A 19014-nucleotide genomic window follows, 5' to 3' on the forward strand; every position below is an offset into this window, starting at 1 on the left:
CTGAGAAATTGTCTAATAAGGGAGATTTTAAACATACCCATAAAGTGTTTGATTTCAAGTTGACAAAAAATTACAATCTGAGACCTATTGATCTGAAGTCTATTGCACTTCCACCTCTGTTAGGAACTGTCTGACAGAGAAAAAACATTGAATGAGGGACATTTTAGACTGAGTAACATAACCAAAAAAGGAGCACTCCCTCTCTCAAGATACACTTAGAAAGAACTTGATTTCAAGGGGGTGCCAGGATTTGAACGTGAGAAATTGTCTAATAAGGGACAATTTTCCCTGAGTAACATATTTGAAAAAACAGTCCTCGACCCTCAAACAACTCTTTGAAAGCACTTGATTTAAAGGGGGCATCAGGATTTGAACCTGGGACCTCTTGATCTGCAGTCAAATGCTCTACCACTGAGCTATACCCCCTCTGCTAGAAACTGTCTAAAGGCGGAAAAATTGTCTAATATGGGACATTATAGCTGGAGATCAACAAAAACTAATGAAGAACACTCTCTCTCTGAAAACATACCCATAAAGTATTTGATTTCAAGATGACAAATATATTACAATCTGAGACCTATTTATCTGAAGTCTGTTGCACTTCCACCTCTGTTAGGAACTGTCTGACAGAGAAAAAACATCTAATGAGGGACATTTTTGCAGAGCACTCCCTCTCTCAAGAAACACAGAGAAAGTACTTGATTTCAAGGTGGCGCCAGGATTTGATCCTGAGAAATTGTCTAATAAGGGAGATTTTAGCTTGTGATCAACATAACCTAATAAAGAAAACTCTCTCTTTGAAAACATACCCATAAAGTGTTTGATTTCAAGTTGACAAAAAAAATACAATCTGAGACCTATTGATCTGAAGTCTATTGCACTTCCACCTCTGTTAGGAACTGTCTGACAGAGAAAAAACATTGAATGAGGGACATTTTAGACTGAGTAACATAACCAAAAAAATGAGCACTCCCTCTCTCAAGATACACTTAGAAAGAACTTGATTTCAAGGGGGTGCCAGGATTTGAACGTGAGAAATTGTCTAATAAGGTACAATTTTCCCTGAGTAACATATTTGAAAAAACAGTCCTCGACCCTCAAACAACTCTTTGAAAGCACTTGATTTAAAGGGGGCATCAGGATTTGAACCTGGGACCTCTTGATCTGCAGTCAAATGCTCTACCACTGAGCTATACCCCCTCTGCTAGAAACTGTCTAAAGGCGGAAAAATTGTCTAATATGGGACATTATACCTGGAGATCAACAAAAGCTAATGAAGAACACTCTCTCTCTGAAAACATACCCATAAAGTATTTGATTTCAAGATGACAAATATATTACAATCTGAGACCTATTTATCTGAAGTCTGTTGCACTTCCACCTCTGTTAGGAACTGTCTGACAGAGAAAAACCATCTAATGAGGGACATTTTTGCAGAGCACTCCCTCTCTCAAGATACACTTAGAAAGTACTTGATTTCAAGGGGGTGCCAGGATTTGATCCTGAGAAATGGTCTAATAAGGGAGATTTTAGCTTGTGATCAACATAACCTAATGAAGAAAACACTCTCTTTGAAAACGTACCCATAAAGTGTTTGATTCCAAGTTGACAAAAAATTACAATCTGAGACCTATTGATCTAAAGTCTATTGCACTTCCACCTCTGTTATGAACTGTCTGACAGAGAAAAACCATCTTACGAGGGACATTTTTGCAGAGCACTCCCTCTCTCAAGATACACTGAGAAAGTACTTGATTTCAAGGGGGCGCCAGGATATGATCCTGAGAAATTGTCTAATAAGGGAGATTTTAAACATACCCATAAAGTGTTTGATTTCAAGTTGACAAAAAATTACAATCTGAGACCTATTGATCTGAAGTCTATTGCACTTCCACCTCTGTTAGGAACTGTCTGACAGAGAAAAAACATTGAATGAGGGACATTTTAGACTGAGTAACATAACCAAAAAAGGAGCACTCCCTCTCTCAAGATACACTTAGAAAGAACTTGATTTCAAGGGGGTGCCAGGATTTGAACGTGAGAAATTGTCTAATAAGGGACAATTTTCCCTGAGTAACATATTTGAAAAAACAGTCCTCGACCCTCAAACAACTCTCACTTGATTTAAAGGGGGCATCAGGATTTGAACCTGGGACCTCTTGATCTGCAGTCAAATGCTCTACCACTGAGCTATACCCCCTCTGCTAGAAACTGTCTAAAGGCGGAAAAATTGTCTAATATGGGACATTATAGCTGGAGATCAACAAAAACTAATGAAGAACACTCTCTCTCTGAAAACATACCCATAAAGTTTTTGATTTCAAGATGACAAATATATTACAATCTGAGACCTATTTATCTGAAGTCTGTTGCACTTCCACCTCTGTTAGGAACTGTCTGACAGAGAAAAACCATCTAATGAGGGACATTTTTGCAGAGCACTCCCTCTCTCAAGATACACTTAGAAAGTACTTGATTTCAAGGGGGTGCCAGGATTTGATCCTGAGAAATGGTCTAATAAGGGAGATTTTAGCTTGTGATCAACATAACCTAATGAAGAAAACTCTCTCTTTGAAAACGTACCCATAAAGTGTTTGATTCCAAGTTGACAAAAAATTACAATCTGAGAACTATTGATCTGAAGTCTATTGCACTTCCACCTCTGTTAGGAACTGTCTGACAGAGAAAAAACATCTTACGAGGGACATTTTTGCAGAGCACTCCCTCTCTCAAGATACACTGAGAAAGTACTTGATTTCAAGGGGGCGCCAGGATTTGATCCTGAGAAATTGTCTAATAAGGGAGATTTTAAACATACCCATAAAGTGTTTGATTTCAAGTTGACAAAAAATTACAATCTGAGACCTATTGATCTGAAGTCTATTGCACTTCCACCTCTGTTAGGAACTGTCTGACAGAGAAAAAACATTGAATGAGGGACATTTTAGACTGAGTAACATAACCAAAAAAGGAGCACTCCCTCTCTCAAGATACACTTAGAAAGAACTTGATTTCAAGGGGGTGCCAGGATTTGAACGTGAGAAATTGTCTAATAAGGGACAATTTTCCCTGAGTAACATATTTGAAAAAACAGTCCTCGACCCTCAAACAACTCTTTGAAAGCACTTGATTTAAAGGGGGCATCAGGATTTGAACCTGGGACCTCTTGATCTGCAGTCAAATGCTCTACCACTGAGCTATACCCCCTCTGCTAGAAACTGTCTAAAGGCGGAAAAATTGTCTAATATGGGACATTATAGCTGGAGATCAACAAAAACTAATGAAGAACACTCTCTCTCTGAAAACATACCCATAAAGTATTTGATTTCAAGATGACAAATATATTACAATCTGAGACCTATTTATCTGAAGTCTGTTGCACTTCCACCTCTGTTAGGAACTGTCTGACAGAGAAAAAACATCTAATGAGGGACATTTTTGCAGAGCACTCCCTCTCTCAAGAAACACAGAGAAAGTACTTGATTTCAAGGTGGCGCCAGGATTTGATCCTGAGAAATTGTCTAATAAGGGAGATTTTAGCTTGTGATCAACATAACCTAATAAAGAAAACTCTCTCTTTGAAAACATACCCATAAAGTGTTTGATTTCAAGTTGACAAAAAAAATACAATCTGAGACCTATTGATCTGAAGTCTATTGCACTTCCACCTCTGTTAGGAACTGTCTGACAGAGAAAAAACATTGAATGAGGGACATTTTAGACTGAGTAACATAACCAAAAAAATGAGCACTCCCTCTCTCAAGATACACTTAGAAAGAACTTGATTTCAAGGGGGTGCCAGGATTTGAACGTGAGAAATTGTCTAATAAGGTACAATTTTCCCTGAGTAACATATTTGAAAAAACAGTCCTCGACCCTCAAACAACTCTTTGAAAGCACTTGATTTAAAGGGGGCATCAGGATTTGAACCTGGGACCTCTTGATCTGCAGTCAAATGCTCTACCACTGAGCTATACCCCCTCTGCTAGAAACTGTCTAAAGGCGGAAAAATTGTCTAATATGGGACATTATACCTGGAGATCAACAAAAGCTAATGAAGAACACTCTCTCTCTGAAAACATACCCATAAAGTATTTGATTTCAAGATGACAAATATATTACAATCTGAGACCTATTTATCTGAAGTCTGTTGCACTTCCACCTCTGTTAGGAACTGTCTGACAGAGAAAAACCATCTAATGAGGGACATTTTTGCAGAGCACTCCCTCTCTCAAGATACACTTAGAAAGTACTTGATTTCAAGGGGGTGCCAGGATTTGATCCTGAGAAATGGTCTAATAAGAGAGATTTTAGCTTGTGATCAACATAACCTAATGAAGAAAACACTCTCTTTGAAAACGTACCCATAAAGTGTTTGATTCCAAGTTGACAAAAAATTACAATCTGAGACCTATTGATCTAAAGTCTATTGCACTTCCACCTCTGTTAAGAACTGTCTGACAGAGAAAAACCATCTTACGAGGGACATTTTTGCAGAGCACTCCCTCTCTCAAGATACACTGAGAAAGTACTTGATTTCAAGGGGGCGCCAGGATTTGATCCTGAGAAATTGTCTAATAAGGGAGATTTTAAACATACCCATAAAGTGTTTGATTTCAAGTTGACAAAAAATTACAATCTGAGACCTATTGATCTGAAGTCTATTGCACTTCCACCTCTGTTAGGAACTGTCTGACAGAGAAAAAACATTGAATGAGGGACATTTTAGACTGAGTAACATAACCAAAAAAGGAGCACTCCCTCTCTCAAGATACACTTAGAAAGAACTTGATTTCAAGGGGGTGCCAGGATTTGAACGTGAGAAATTGTCTAATAAGGGACAATTTTCCCTGATTAACATATTTTAAAAAACAGTCCTCGACCCTTAAACAACTCTTTGAAAGCACTTGATTTAAAGGGGGCATCAGGATTTGAACCTGGGACCTCTTGATCTGCAGTCAAATGCTCTACCACTGAGCTATACCCCCTCTGCTAGAAACTGTCTAAAGGCTGAAAAATTGTCTAATAAGGGACATTATAGATGGAGATCAACAAAAACTAATGAAGAACACTCTCTCTCTGAAAACATACCCATAAAGTATTTGATTTCAAGATGACAAATATATTACAATCTGAGACCAATTTATCTGAAGTCTGTTGCACTTCCACCTCTGTTAGGAACTGTCTGACAGAGAAACAACATCTAATGAGGGACATTTTTGCAGAGCACTCCCTCTCTCAAGATACACTTAGAAAGAACTTGATTTCAAGGGGGTGCCAGGATTTGAACGTGAGAAATTGTCTAATAAGGTACAATTTTCCCTGAGTAACATATTTGAAAAAACAGTCCTCGACCCTCAAACAACTCTTTGAAAGCACTTGATTTAAAGGGGGCATCAGGATTTGAACCTGGGACCTCTTGATCTGCAGTCAAATGCTCTACCACTGAGCTATACCCCCTCTGCTAGAAACTGTCTAAAGGCTGAAAAATTGTCTAATAAGGGACATTATAGCTGGAGATCAACAAAAGCTAATGAAGAACACTCTCTCTCTGAAAACATACCCATAAAGTATTTGATTTCAAGATGACAAATATATTACAATCTGAGACCTATTTATCTGAAGTCTGTTGCACTTCCACCTCTGTTAGGAACTGTCTGACAGAGAAAAACCATCTAATGAGGGACATTTTTGCAGAGCACTCCCTCTCTCAAGATACACTTAGAAAGTACTTGATTTCAAGGGGGTGCCAGGATTTGATCCTGAGAAATGGTCTAATAAGGGAGATTTTAGCTTGTGATCAACATAACCTAATGAAGAAAACACTCTCTTTGAAAACGTACCCATAAAGTGTTTGATTCCAAGTTGACAAAAAATTACAATCTGAGACCTATTGATCTAAAGTCTATTGCACTTCCACCTCTGTTAGGAACTGTCTGACAGAGAAAAACCATCTTACGAGGGACATTTTTGCAGAGCACTCCCTCTCTCAAGATACACTGAGAAAGTACTTGATTTCAAGGGGGCGCCAGGATTTGATCCTGAGAAATTGTCTAATAAGGGAGATTTTAAACATACCCATAAAGTGTTTGATTTCAAGTTGACAAAAAATTACAATCTGAGACCTATTGATCTGAAGTCTATTGCACTTCCACCTCTGTTAGGAACTGTCTGACAGAGAAAAAACATTGAATGAGGGACATTTTAGACTGAGTAACATAACCAAAAAAGGAGCACTCCCTCTCTCAAGATACACTTAGAAAGAACTTGATTTCAAGGGGGTGCCAGGATTTGAACGTGAGAAATTGTCTAATAAGGGACAATTTTCCCTGAGTAACATATTTGAAAAAACAGTCCTCGACCCTCAAACAACTCTTTGAAAGCACTTGATTTAAAGGGGGCATCAGGATTTGAACCTGGGACCTCTTGATCTGCAGTCAAATGCTCTACCACTGAGCTATACCCCCTCTGCTAGAAACTGTCTAAAGGCGGAAAAATTGTCTAATATGGGACATTATAGCTGGAGATCAACAAAAACTAATGAAGAACACTCTCTCTCTGAAAACATACCCATAAAGTTTTTGATTTCAAGATGACAAATATATTACAATCTGAGACCTATTTATCTGAAGTCTGTTGCACTTCCACCTCTGTTAGGAACTGTCTGACAGAGAAAAACCATCTAATGAGGGACATTTTTGCAGAGCACTCCCTCTCTCAAGATACACTTAGAAAGTACTTGATTTCAAGGGGGTGCCAGGATTTGATCCTGAGAAATGGTCTAATAAGGGAGATTTTAGCTTGTGATCAACATAACCTAATGAAGAAAACTCTCTCTTTGAAAACGTACCCATAAAGTGTTTGATTCCAAGTTGACAAAAAATTACAATCTGAGAACTATTGATCTGAAGTCTATTGCACTTCCACCTCTGTTAGGAACTGTCTGACAGAGAAAAAACATCTTACGAGGGACATTTTTGCAGAGCACTCCCTCTCTCAAGATACACTGAGAAAGTACTTGATTTCAAGGGGGCGCCAGGATTTGATCCTGAGAAATTGTCTAATAAGGGAGATTTTAAACATACCCATAAAGTGTTTGATTTCAAGTTGACAAAAAATTACAATCTGAGACCTATTGATCTGAAGTCTATTGCACTTCCACCTCTGTTAGGAACTGTCTGACAGAGAAAAAACATTGAATGAGGGACATTTTAGACTGAGTAACATAACCAAAAAAGGAGCACTCCCTCTCTCAAGATACACTTAGAAAGAACTTGATTTCAAGGGGGTGCCAGGATTTGAACGTGAGAAATTGTCTAATAAGGGACAATTTTCCCTGAGTAACATATTTGAAAAAACAGTCCTCGACCCTCAAACAACTCTTTGAAAGCACTTGATTTAAAGGGGGCATCAGGATTTGAACCTGGGACCTCTTGATCTGCAGTCAAATGCTCTACCACTGAGCTATACCCCCTCTGCTAGAAACTGTCTAAAGGCGGAAAAATTGTCTAATATGGGACATTATAGCTGGAGATCAACAAAAACTAATGAAGAACACTCTCTCTCTGAAAACATACCCATAAAGTATTTGATTTCAAGATGACAAATATATTACAATCTGAGACCTATTTATCTGAAGTCTGTTGCACTTCCACCTCTGTTAGGAACTGTCTGACAGAGAAAAAACATCTAATGAGGGACATTTTTGCAGAGCACTCCCTCTCTCAAGAAACACAGAGAAAGTACTTGATTTCAAGGTGGCGCCAGGATTTGATCCTGAGAAATTGTCTAATAAGGGAGATTTTAGCTTGTGATCAACATAACCTAATAAAGAAAACTCTCTCTTTGAAAACATACCCATAAAGTGTTTGATTTCAAGTTGACAAAAAAAATACAATCTGAGACCTATTGATCTGAAGTCTATTGCACTTCCACCTCTGTTAGGAACTGTCTGACAGAGAAAAAACATTGAATGAGGGACATTTTAGACTGAGTAACATAACCAAAAAAATGAGCACTCCCTCTCTCAAGATACACTTAGAAAGAACTTGATTTCAAGGGGGTGCCAGGATTTGAACGTGAGAAATTGTCTAATAAGGTACAATTTTCCCTGAGTAACATATTTGAAAAAACAGTCCTCGACCCTCAAACAACTCTTTGAAAGCACTTGATTTAAAGGGGGCATCAGGACTTGAACCTGGGACCTCTTGATCTGCAGTCAAATGCTCTACCACTGAGCTATACCCCCTCTGCTAGAAATTGTCTAAAGGCGGAAAAATTGTCTAATATGGGACATTATAGCTGGAGATCAACAAAAACTAATGAAGAACACTCTCTCTCTGAAAACATACCCATAAAGTATTTGATTTCAAGATGACAAATATATTACAATCTGAGACCTATTTATCTGAAGTCTGTTGCACTTCCACCTCTGTTAGGAACTGTCTGACAGAGAAAAAACATTGAATGAGGGACATTTTAGACTGAGTAACATAACCAAAAAAGGAGCACTCCCTCTCTCAAGATACACTTAGAAAGTACTTGATTTCAAGGGGGTGCCAGGATTTGAACGTGAGAAATTGTCTAATAAGGGACCATTTTCCCTGAGTAACATATTCAAAAAAAGAGTCCTCTACCCTCAAAATACTCTTTGAAAACACTTGATTTAAAGGGGGCATCAGGATTTGAACCTGGGACCTCTTGATCTGCAGTCAAATGCTCTACCACTGAGATATACCCCCTCTGCTAGAAACTGTCTAAAGGCTGAAAAATTGTCTAATAAGGGACATTATAGCTGGAGATCAACAAAAACTAATGAAGAACACTCTCTCTCTGAAAACATACCCATAAAGTATTTGATTTCAAGATGACAAATATATTACAATCTGAGACCTATTGATCTGAAGTCTGTTGCACTTCCACCTCTGTTAGGAACTGTCTGACAGAGAAAAACCATCTAATGAGGGACATTTTAGCAGAGCACTTCCTCTCTCAAGAAACACCGAGAAAGTACTTGATTTCAAGGAGGCGCCAGGATTTGATCCTGAGAAATTGTCTAATAAGGGAGATTTTAGCTTGTGATCAACATAACCTAATAAAGAAAACTGTCTCTTTGAAAACATACCCATAAAGTGTTTGATTTCAAGTTGACAAAAATTACAATCTGAGACCTATTGATCTGAAGTCTTTGGCACTTCCACCTCTGTTAGGAACTGTCTGACAGAGAAAAAACATTGAATGAGGGACATTTTAGACTGAGTAACATAACCAAAAAAGGAGCACTCCCTCTCTCAAGATACACTTAGAAAGTACTTGATTTCAAGGGGGTGCCAGGATTTGAACGTGAGAAATTGTCTAATAAGGGACAATTTTCCCTGAGTAACATATTCAAAAAAAGAGTCCTCTACCCTCAAAATACACTTAGAAAGTACTTGATTTAAAGAGGGTGACAGGATTTGAACTTGAGAAATTGTCTAATAAGGGACAATTTTGCCTGAGTAACATATTCTGAAAAAAAGTCCTATACCCTCCAAATACTCTTAGAAAGCACTTGATTTTAAGGGGGCATCAGGAATTGAAACTGGGACCTCTTGATGTGCAGTCAAATGCTCTACAGCTGAGCTATACCCCCTCTGCTAGAAACTGTCTAAAGGTGGAAAAATTGTCAAATAAGGGACATTATAGCTGGAGATCAACAAAATCTAATGAAGAACACTCTCTCTCTGAAAACATACCCATAAAGTATTTGATTTCAAGATGACAAATATATTACAATCTGAGACCTATTGACCTGAAGTCTGTTGCACTTCCACCTCTGTTAGGAACTGTCTGACAGAGAAAAAACATCTAATGAGGGACATTTTTGCAGAGCACTCCCTCTCTCAAGAAACACAGAGAAAGTACTTGATTTCAAGGTGGCGCCAGGATTTGATCCTGAGAAATTGTCTAATAAGGGAGATTTTAGCTTGTGATCAACATAACCTAATAAAGAAAACTCTCTCTTTGAAAACATACCCATAAAGTGTTTGATTTCAAGTTGACAAAAAAAATACAATCTGAGACCTATTGATCTGAAGTCTATTGCACTTCCACCTCTGTTAGGAACTGTCTGACAGAGAAAAAACATTGAATGAGGGACATTTTAGACTGAGTAACATAACCAAAAAAGGAGCACTCCCTCTCTCAAGATACACTTAGAAAGAACTTGATTTCAAGGGGGTGCCAGGATTTGAACGTGAGAAATTGTCTAATAAGGTACAATTTTCCCTGAGTAACATATTTGAAAAAACAGTCCTCGACCCTCAAACAACTCTTTGAAAGCACTTGATTTAAAGGGGGCATCAGGACTTGAACCTGGGACCTCTTGATCTGCAGTCAAATGCTCTACCACTGAGCTATACCCCCTCTGCTAGAAATTGTCTAAAGGCGGAAAAATTGTCTAATATGGGACATTATAGCTGGAGATCAACAAAAACTAATGAAGAACACTCTCTCTCTGAAAACATACCCATAAAGTATTTGATTTCAAGATGACAAATATATTACAATCTGAGACCTATTTATCTGAAGTCTGTTGCACTTCCACCTCTGTTAGGAACTGTCTGACAGAGAAAAAACATTGAATGAGGGACATTTTAGACTGAGTAACATAACCAAAAAAGGAGCACTCCCTCTCTCAAGATACACTTAGAAAGTACTTGATTTCAAGGGGGTGCCAGGATTTGAACGTGAGAAATTGTCTAATAAGGGACAATTTTCCCTGAGTAACATATTCAAAAAAAGAGTCCTCTACCCTCAAAATACACTTAGAAAGTACTTGATTTAAAGGGGGTGACAGGATTTGAACTTGAGAAATTGTCTAATAAGGGACAATTTTGCCTGAGTAACATATTCTGAAAAAAAGTCCTATACCCTCAAAATACTCTTAGAAAGCACTTGATTTTAAGGGGGCATCAGAAATTGAAACTGGGACCTCTTGATCTGCAGTCAAATGCTCTACAGCTGAGCTATACCCCCTCTGCTAGAAACTGTCTAAAGGTGGAAAAATTGTCAAATAAGGGACATTATAGCTGGAGATCAACAAAAACTAATGAAGAACACTCTCTCTCTGAAAACATACGCATAAAGTATTTGATTTCAAGATGACAAATATATTACAATCTGAGACCTATTGACCTGAAGTCTGTTGCACTTCCACCTCTGTTAGGAACTGTCTGACAAAGAAAAAACATCTAATGAGGGACATTTTTGCAGAGCACTCCCTCTCTCAAGAAACACAGAGAAAGTACTTGATTTCAAGGGGGCGCCAGGATTTGATCCTGAGAAATTGTCTAATAAGGGAGATTTTAGCTTGTGATCAACATAACCTAATAAAGAAAACTCTTTCTTTGAAAAAATACCCATAAAGTGTTTGATTTCAAGTTGACAAAAAAATGACAATCTGAGACCTATTGATCTGAAGTCTATTGCACTTCCACCTCTGTTAGGAACTGTCTGACAGAGAAAAACCATTGAATGAGGGACATTTTAGACTGAGTAAAATAACCAAAAAAGGAGCACTCCCTCTCTCAAGATACACTTAGAAAGTACTTGATTTCAAGGGGGTGCCAGGATTTGAACGTGAGAAATTGTCTAATAAGGGACAATTTTCCCTGAGTAACATATTCAAAAAAAGAGTCCTCGACCCTCAAAATTCTCTTTGAATGCACTTGATTTAAAGGGGGCATCAGGATTTGAACCCGGGACCTCTTGATCTGCAGTCAAGTGCTCTACCACTGAGCTATACCCCCTCTGCTAGAAACTGTCTAAAGGCTGGAAAATTGTCTAATAAGGGACATTACAGCTGGAGATCAACAAAAACTAATGAAGAACACTCTCTCTCTGAAAACATACCCATAAAGTTTTTGATTTCAAGATGACAAATATATTACAATCTGAGACCTATTGATCTGAAGTCTGTTGCACTTCCACCTCTATTAGGAACTGTCTGACAGAGAAAAAACATCTAATGAGGGACATTTTTGCAGAGCACTTCCTCTCTCAAGAAACACCGAGAAAGTACTTGATTTCAAGGGGGCGCCAGGATTTGATCCTGAGAAATTGTCTAATAAGGGAGATTTTAGCTTGTGATCAACATAACCTAATAAAGAATACTCTCTCTTTGAAAACATACCCATAAAGTGTTTGATTTCAAGTTGACAAAAAAATTACAATCTGAGACCTATTGATCTGAAGTCTATTGCACTTCCACCTCTGTTAGGAACTGTCTGACAGAGAAAAAACATTGAATGAGGGACATTTTAGACTGAGTAACATAACTAAAAGGCGCACTCCCTCTCTCAAGATACACTTAGAAAGTACTTGATTTCAAGGGGGTGCCAGGATTTGAACGTGAGAAATGGTCTAAAACGGGAGATTTGAGCTTGTGATCAACATAACCTAATAAAGAAAACTGTCTCTTTGAAAACATACCCATAAAGTGTTTGATTTCAAGTTGACAAAAAATTACAATCTGAGACCTATTGATCTGAAGTCTATTGCACTTCCACCTCTGTTAGGAACTGTCTGACAGAGAAAAAACATTGAATGAGGGACATTTTTGCAGAGCACTCCCTCTCTCAAGATACACTGAGAAAGTACTTGATTTCAAGGGGGCGCCAGGATTTGATCCTGAGAAATTGTCTAATAAGGGAGATTTTAAACATACCCATAAAGTGTTTGATTTCAAGTTGATAAAAAATTACAATCTGAGACCTATTGATCTGAAGTCTATTGCACTTCCACCTCTATTAGGAACTGTCTGACAGAGAAAAAACATCTAATGAGGGACATTTTTGCAGAGCACTTCCTCTCTCAAGAAACACCGAGAAAGTACTTGATTTCAAGGGGGCGCCAGGATTTGATCCTGAGAAATTGTCTAATAAGGGAGATTTTAGCTTGTGATCAACATAACCTAATAAAGAATACTCTCTCTTTGAAAACATACCCATAAAGTGTTTGATTTCAAGTTGACAAAAAAATTACAATCTGAGACCTATTGATCTGAAGTCTATTGCACTTCCACCTCTGTTAGGAACTGTCTGACAGAGAAAACACATTGAATGAGGGACATTTTAGACTGAGTAACATAACCAAAAAAGGCGCACTCCCTCTCTCAAGATACACTTAGAAAGTACTTGATTTCAAGGGGGTGCCAGGATTTGAACGTGAGAAATGGTCTAAAACGGGAGATTTGAGCTTGTGATCAACATAACCTAATAAAGAAAACTGTCTCTTTGAAAACATACCCATAAAGTGTTTGATTTCAAGTTGACAAAAAATTACAATCTGAGACCTATTGATCTGAAGTCTATTGCACTTCCACCTCTGTTAGGAACTGTCTGACAGAGAAAAAACATTGAATGAGGGACATTTTTGCAGAGCACTCCCTCTCTCAAGATACACTGAGAAAGTACTTGATTTCAAGGGGGCGCCAGGATTTGATCCTGAGAAATTGTCTAATAAGGGAGATTTTAAACATACCCATAAAGTGTTTGATTTCAAGTTGATAAAAAATTACAATCTGAGACCTATTGATCTGAAGTCTATTGCACTTCCACCTCTGTTAGGAACTGTCTGACAGAGAAAAAACATTGAATGAGGGACATTTTAGACTGAGTAACATAACCAAAAAAGGAGCACTCCCTCTCTCAAGATACACTTAGAAAGAACTTGATTTCAAAGGGGTGCCAGGATTTGAACGTGAGAAATTGTCTAATAAGGGACAATTTTCCCTGAGTAACATATTTGAAAAAACAGTCCTCGACCCTCAAACAACTCTTTGAAAGCACTTGATTTAAAGGGGGCATCAGGATTTGAACCTGGGACCTCTTGATCTGCAGTCAAATGCTCTACCACTGAGCTATACCCCCTCTGCTAGAAACTGTCTAAAGGCGGAAAAATTGTCTAATATGGGACATTATAGCTGGAGATCAACAAAAACTAATGAAGAACACTCTCTCTCTGAAAACATACCCATAAAGTATTTGATTTGAAGATGACAAATATATTACAATCTGAGACCTATTTATCTGAAGTCTGTTGCACTTCCACCTCTGTTAGGAACTGTCTGACAGAGAAAAACCATCTAATGAGGGACAATTTTGCAGAGCACTCCCTCTCTCAAGATACACTTAGAAAGTACTTGATTTCAAGGGGGTGCCAGGATTTGATCCTGAGAAATGGTCTAATAAGGGAGATTTTAGCTTGTGATCAACATAACCTAATGAAGAAAACTCTCTCTTTGAAAACGTACCCATAAAGTGTTTGATTCCAAGTTGACAAAAAATTACAATCTGAGACCTATTGATCTGAAGTCTATTGCACTTCCACCTCTGTTAGGAACTGTCTGACAGAGAAAAAACATCTAATGAGGGACATTTTTGCAGAGCACTCCCTCTCTCAAGATACACTGAGAAAGTACTTGATTTCAAGGGGGCGCCAGGATTTGATCCTGAGAAATTGTTTAATAAGGGAGATTTTAAACATACCCATAAAGTGTTTGATTTCAAGTTGACAAAAAATTACAATCTGAGACCTATTGATCTGAAGTCTATTGCACTTCCACCTCTGTTAGGAACTGTCTGACAGAGAAAAAACATTGAATGAGGGACATTTTAGACTGAGTAACATAACCAAAAAAGGAGCACTCCCTCTCTCAAGATACACTTAGAAAGAACTTGATTTCAAGGGGGTGCCAGGATTTGAACGTGAGAAATTGTCTAATAAGGGACAATTTTCCCTGAGTAACATATTTTAAAAAACAGTCCTCGACCCTTAAACAACTCTTTGAAAGCACTTGATTTAAAGTGGGCATCAGGATTTGAACCTGGGACCTCTTGATCTGCAGTCAAATGCTCTACCACGGAGCTATACCCCCTCTGCTAGAAACTGTCTAAAGGCTGAAAAATTGTCTAATAAGGGGCATTATAGATGGAGATCAACAAAAACTAATGAAGAACACTCTCTCTCTGAAAACATACCCATAAAGTATTTGATTTCAAGATGACAAATATATTACAATCTGAGACCTATTTATCTGAAGTCTGTTGCACTTCCACCTCTGTTAGGAACTGTCTGACAGAGAAAAAACATCTAATGAGGGACATTTTTGCAGAGCACTCCCTCTCTCAAGAAACACAGAGAAAGTACTTGATTTCAAGGTGGCGCCAGGATTTGATCCTGAGAAATTGTCTAATAAGGGAGATTTTAGCTTGTGATCAACATAACCTAATAAAGAAAACTCTCTCTTTGAAAACATACCCATAAAGTGTTTGATTTCAAGTTGACAAAAAAATTACAATCTGAGACCTATTGATCTGAAGTCTATTGCACTTCCACCTCTGTTAGGAACTGTCTGACAGAGAAAAAACATTGAATGAGGGACATTTTAGACTGAGTAACATAACCAAAAAAGGAGCACTCCCTCTCTCAAGATACACTTAGAAAGAACTTGATTTCAAGGGGGTGCCAGGATTTGAACGTGAGAAATTGTCTAATAAGGTACAATTTTCCCTGAGTAACATATTTGAAAAAACAGTCCTCGACCCTCAAACAACTCTTTGAAAGCACATGATTTAAAGGGGGCATCAGGATTTGAACCTGGGACCTCTTGATCTGCAGTCAAATGCTCTACCACTGAGCTATACCCCCTCTGCTAGAAACTGTCTAAAGGCTGAAAAATTGTCTAATAAGGGATATTATAGCTGGAGATCAACAAAAACTAATGAAGAACACTCTCTCTCTGAAAACATACCCATAAAGTATTTGATTTCAAGATGACAAATATATTACAATCTGAGACCTATTGATCTGAAGTCTGTTGCACTTCCATCTCTGTTAGGAACTGTCTGACAGAGAAAAACCATCTAATGAGGGACATTTTAGCAGAGCACTTCCTCTCTCAAGAAACACAGAGAAAGTACTTGATTTCAAGGAGGCGCCAGGATTTGATCCTGAGAAATTGTCTAATAAGGGAGATTTTAGCTTGTGATCAACATAACCTAATGAAGAAAACTCTCTCTTTGAAAACGTACCCATAAAGTGTTTGATTCCAAGTTGACAAAAAATTACAATCTGAGAACTATTGATCTGAAGTCTATTGCACTTCCACCTCTGTTAGGAACTGTCTGACAGAGAAAAACCATCTTACGAGGGACATTTTTGCAGAGCACTCCCTCTCTCAAGATACACTGAGAAAGTACTTGATTTCAAGGGGGCGCCAGGATTTGATCCTGAGAAATTGTCTAATAAGGGAGATTTTAAACATACCCATAAAGTGTTTGATTTCAAGTTGACAAAAAATTACAATCTGAGACCTATTGATCTGAAGTCTATTGCACTTCCACCTCTGTTAGGAACTGTCTGACAGAGAAAAAACATTGAATGAGGGACATTTTAGACTGAGTAACATAACCAAAAAAGGAGCACTCCCTCTCTCAATATACACTTAGAAAGAACTTGATTTCAAGGGGGTGCCAGGATTTGAACGTGAGAAATTGTCTAATAAGGGACAATTTTCCCTGAGTAACATATTTGAAAAAACAGTCCTCGACCCTCAAACAACTCTTTGAAAGCACTTGATTTAAAGGGGGCATCAGGATTTGAACCTGGGACCTCTTGATCTGCAGTCAAATGCTCTACCACTGAGCTATACCCCCTCTGCTAGAAACTGTCTAAAGGCGGAAAAATTGTCTAATATGGGACATTATAGCTGGAGATCAACAAAAACTAATGAAGAACACTCTCTCTCTGAAAACATACCCATAAAGTATTTGATTTCAAGATGACAAATATATTACAATCTGAGACCTATTTATCTGAAGTCTGTTGCACTTCCACCTCTGTTAGGAACTGTCTGACAGAGAAAAAACATCTAATGAGGGACATTTTTGCAGAGCACTCCCTCTCTCAAGAAACACAGAGAAAGTACTTGATTTCAAGGTGGCGCCAGGATTTGATCCTGAGAAATTGTCTAATAAGGGAGATTTTAGCTTGTGATCAACATAACCTAATAAAGAAAACTCTCTCTTTGAAAACATACCCATAAAGTGTTTGATTTCAAGTTGACAAAAAAAATACAATCTGAGACCTATTGATCTGAAGTCTATTGCACTTCCACCTCTGTTAGGAACTGTCTGACAGAGAAAAAACATTGAATGAGGGACATTTTAGACTGAGTAACATAACCAAAAAAGGAGCACTCCCTCTCTCAATATACACTTAGAAAGAACTTGATTTCAAGGGGGTGCCAGGATTTGAACGTGAGAAATTGTCTAATAAGGGACAATTTTCCCTGAGTAACATATTTGAAAAAACAGTCCTCGACCCTCAAACAACTCTTTGAAAGCACTTGATTTAAAGGGGGCATCAGGATTTGAACCTGGGACCTCTTGATCTGCAGTCAAATGCTCTAACACTGAGCTATACCCCCTCTGCTAGAAACTGTCTAAAGGCGGAAAAATTGTCTAATATGGGACATTATAGCTGGAGATCAACAAAAACTAATGAAGAACACTCTCTCTCTGAAAACATACCCATAAAGTATTTGATTTCAAGATGACAAATATATTACAATCTGAGACCTATTTATCTGAAGTCTGTTGCACTTCCACCTCTGTTAGGAACTGTCTGACAGAGAAAAAACATTGAATGAGGGACATTTTAGACTGAGTAACATAACCAAAAAAGGAGCACTCCCTCTCTCAAGATACACTTAGAAAGTACTTGATTTCAAGGGGGTGCCAGGATTTGAACGTGAGAAATTGTCTAATAAGGGACCATTTTCCCTGAGTAACATATTCAAAAAAAGAGTCCTCTACCCTCAAAATACTCTTTGAAAACACTTGATTTAAAGGGGGCATCAGGATTTGAACCTGGGACCTCTTGATCTGCAGTCAAATGCTCTACCACTGAGCTATACCCCCTCTGCTGGAAACTGTCTAAAGGCTGAAAAATTGTCTAATAAGGGACATTATAGCTGGAGATCAACAAAAACTAATGAAGAACACTCTCTCTCTGAAAACATACCCATAAAGTATTTGATTTCAAGATGACAAATATATTACAATCTGAGACCTATTGATCTGAAGTCTGTTGCACTTCCACCTCTGTTAGGAACTGTCTGACAGAGAAAAACCATCTAATGAGGGACATTTTAGCAGAGCACTTCCTCTCTCAAGAAACACCGAGAAAGTACTTGATTTCAAGGAGGCGCCAGGATTTGATCCTGAGAAATTGTCTAATAAGGGAGATTTTAGCTTGTGATCAACATAACCTAATGAAGAAAACTCTCTCTTTGAAAACGTACCCATAAAGTGTTTGATTCCAAGTTGACAAAAAATTACAATCTGAGAACTATTGATCTGAAGTCTATTGCACTTCCACCTCTGTTAGGAACTGTCTGACAGAGAAAAACCATCTTACGAGGGACATTTTTGCAGAGCACTCCCTCTCTCAAGATACACTGAGAAAGTACTTGATTTCAAGGGGGCGCCAGGATTTGATCCTGAGAAATTGTCTAATAAGGGAGATTTTAAACATACCCATAAAGTGTTTGATTTCAAGTTGACAAAAAATTACAATCTGAGACCTATTGATCTGAAGTCTATTGCACTTCCACCTCTGTTAGGAACTGTCTGACAGAGAAAAAACATTGAATGAGGGACATTTTAGACTGAGTAACATAACCAAAAAAGGAGCACTCCCTCTCTCAATATACACTTAGAAAGAACTTGATTTCAAGGGGGTGCCAGGATTTGAACGTGAGAAATTGTCTAATAAGGGACAATTTTCCCTGAGTAACATATTTGAAAAAACAGTCCTCGACCCTCAAACAACTCTTTGAAAGCACTTGATTTAAAGGGGGCATCAGGATTTGAACCTGGGACCTCTTGATCTGCAGTCAAATGCTCTACCACTGAGCTATACCCCCTCTGCTAGAAACTGTCTAAAGGCGGAAAAATTGTCTAATATGGG

The 19014-nt window shown here is 38.1% G+C and overlaps 20 non-coding genes across 20 annotated transcripts; all 20 read right to left on the reverse strand.

Annotated features, from left to right (window-relative positions):
* Nucleotides 1–354: 354 nt before the first annotated feature.
* Nucleotides 355–426, reverse strand: trnac-gca (transfer RNA cysteine (anticodon GCA)). The gene has a single exon. It is a non-coding gene; the product is annotated as a tRNA-Cys (tRNA).
* A 702-nt stretch (nucleotides 427–1128) lies between these two features.
* On the reverse strand, nucleotides 1129–1200 carry trnac-gca (transfer RNA cysteine (anticodon GCA)). Its single transcript has one exon. It is a non-coding gene; the product is annotated as a tRNA-Cys (tRNA).
* Nucleotides 1201–2128: 928 nt separating this feature from the next.
* trnac-gca (transfer RNA cysteine (anticodon GCA)) lies at nucleotides 2129–2200 on the reverse strand. The gene has a single exon. It is a non-coding gene; the product is annotated as a tRNA-Cys (tRNA).
* A 935-nt stretch (nucleotides 2201–3135) lies between these two features.
* trnac-gca (transfer RNA cysteine (anticodon GCA)) lies at nucleotides 3136–3207 on the reverse strand. The gene has a single exon. It is a non-coding gene; the product is annotated as a tRNA-Cys (tRNA).
* Nucleotides 3208–3909: 702 nt separating this feature from the next.
* On the reverse strand, nucleotides 3910–3981 carry trnac-gca (transfer RNA cysteine (anticodon GCA)). Its single transcript has one exon. It is a non-coding gene; the product is annotated as a tRNA-Cys (tRNA).
* Nucleotides 3982–4916: 935 nt separating this feature from the next.
* Nucleotides 4917–4988, reverse strand: trnac-gca (transfer RNA cysteine (anticodon GCA)). Its single transcript has one exon. It is a non-coding gene; the product is annotated as a tRNA-Cys (tRNA).
* A 400-nt stretch (nucleotides 4989–5388) lies between these two features.
* trnac-gca (transfer RNA cysteine (anticodon GCA)) lies at nucleotides 5389–5460 on the reverse strand. The gene has a single exon. It is a non-coding gene; the product is annotated as a tRNA-Cys (tRNA).
* Nucleotides 5461–6395: 935 nt separating this feature from the next.
* trnac-gca (transfer RNA cysteine (anticodon GCA)) lies at nucleotides 6396–6467 on the reverse strand. The gene has a single exon. It is a non-coding gene; the product is annotated as a tRNA-Cys (tRNA).
* Nucleotides 6468–7402: 935 nt separating this feature from the next.
* On the reverse strand, nucleotides 7403–7474 carry trnac-gca (transfer RNA cysteine (anticodon GCA)). Its single transcript has one exon. It is a non-coding gene; the product is annotated as a tRNA-Cys (tRNA).
* A 702-nt stretch (nucleotides 7475–8176) lies between these two features.
* Nucleotides 8177–8248, reverse strand: trnac-gca (transfer RNA cysteine (anticodon GCA)). Its single transcript has one exon. It is a non-coding gene; the product is annotated as a tRNA-Cys (tRNA).
* Nucleotides 8249–8669: 421 nt separating this feature from the next.
* trnac-gca (transfer RNA cysteine (anticodon GCA)) lies at nucleotides 8670–8741 on the reverse strand. Its single transcript has one exon. It is a non-coding gene; the product is annotated as a tRNA-Cys (tRNA).
* A 1591-nt stretch (nucleotides 8742–10332) lies between these two features.
* Nucleotides 10333–10404, reverse strand: trnac-gca (transfer RNA cysteine (anticodon GCA)). Its single transcript has one exon. It is a non-coding gene; the product is annotated as a tRNA-Cys (tRNA).
* A 1313-nt stretch (nucleotides 10405–11717) lies between these two features.
* Nucleotides 11718–11789, reverse strand: trnac-gca (transfer RNA cysteine (anticodon GCA)). The gene has a single exon. It is a non-coding gene; the product is annotated as a tRNA-Cys (tRNA).
* A 2049-nt stretch (nucleotides 11790–13838) lies between these two features.
* Nucleotides 13839–13910, reverse strand: trnac-gca (transfer RNA cysteine (anticodon GCA)). Its single transcript has one exon. It is a non-coding gene; the product is annotated as a tRNA-Cys (tRNA).
* Nucleotides 13911–14845: 935 nt separating this feature from the next.
* On the reverse strand, nucleotides 14846–14917 carry trnac-gca (transfer RNA cysteine (anticodon GCA)). The gene has a single exon. It is a non-coding gene; the product is annotated as a tRNA-Cys (tRNA).
* A 701-nt stretch (nucleotides 14918–15618) lies between these two features.
* Nucleotides 15619–15690, reverse strand: trnac-gca (transfer RNA cysteine (anticodon GCA)). Its single transcript has one exon. It is a non-coding gene; the product is annotated as a tRNA-Cys (tRNA).
* A 935-nt stretch (nucleotides 15691–16625) lies between these two features.
* Nucleotides 16626–16697, reverse strand: trnac-gca (transfer RNA cysteine (anticodon GCA)). Its single transcript has one exon. It is a non-coding gene; the product is annotated as a tRNA-Cys (tRNA).
* Nucleotides 16698–17398: 701 nt separating this feature from the next.
* On the reverse strand, nucleotides 17399–17470 carry trnac-gca (transfer RNA cysteine (anticodon GCA)). The gene has a single exon. It is a non-coding gene; the product is annotated as a tRNA-Cys (tRNA).
* Nucleotides 17471–17891: 421 nt separating this feature from the next.
* Nucleotides 17892–17963, reverse strand: trnac-gca (transfer RNA cysteine (anticodon GCA)). Its single transcript has one exon. It is a non-coding gene; the product is annotated as a tRNA-Cys (tRNA).
* A 935-nt stretch (nucleotides 17964–18898) lies between these two features.
* Nucleotides 18899–18970, reverse strand: trnac-gca (transfer RNA cysteine (anticodon GCA)). The gene has a single exon. It is a non-coding gene; the product is annotated as a tRNA-Cys (tRNA).
* Nucleotides 18971–19014: the final 44 nt, after the last annotated feature.

The sequence above is a fragment of the Oncorhynchus clarkii genome, chromosome 31 (genome assembly GCF_045791955.1).
Source record: "Oncorhynchus clarkii lewisi isolate Uvic-CL-2024 chromosome 31, UVic_Ocla_1.0, whole genome shotgun sequence".
Classification (NCBI taxonomy): Eukaryota; Metazoa; Chordata; class Actinopteri; order Salmoniformes; family Salmonidae; genus Oncorhynchus; species Oncorhynchus clarkii.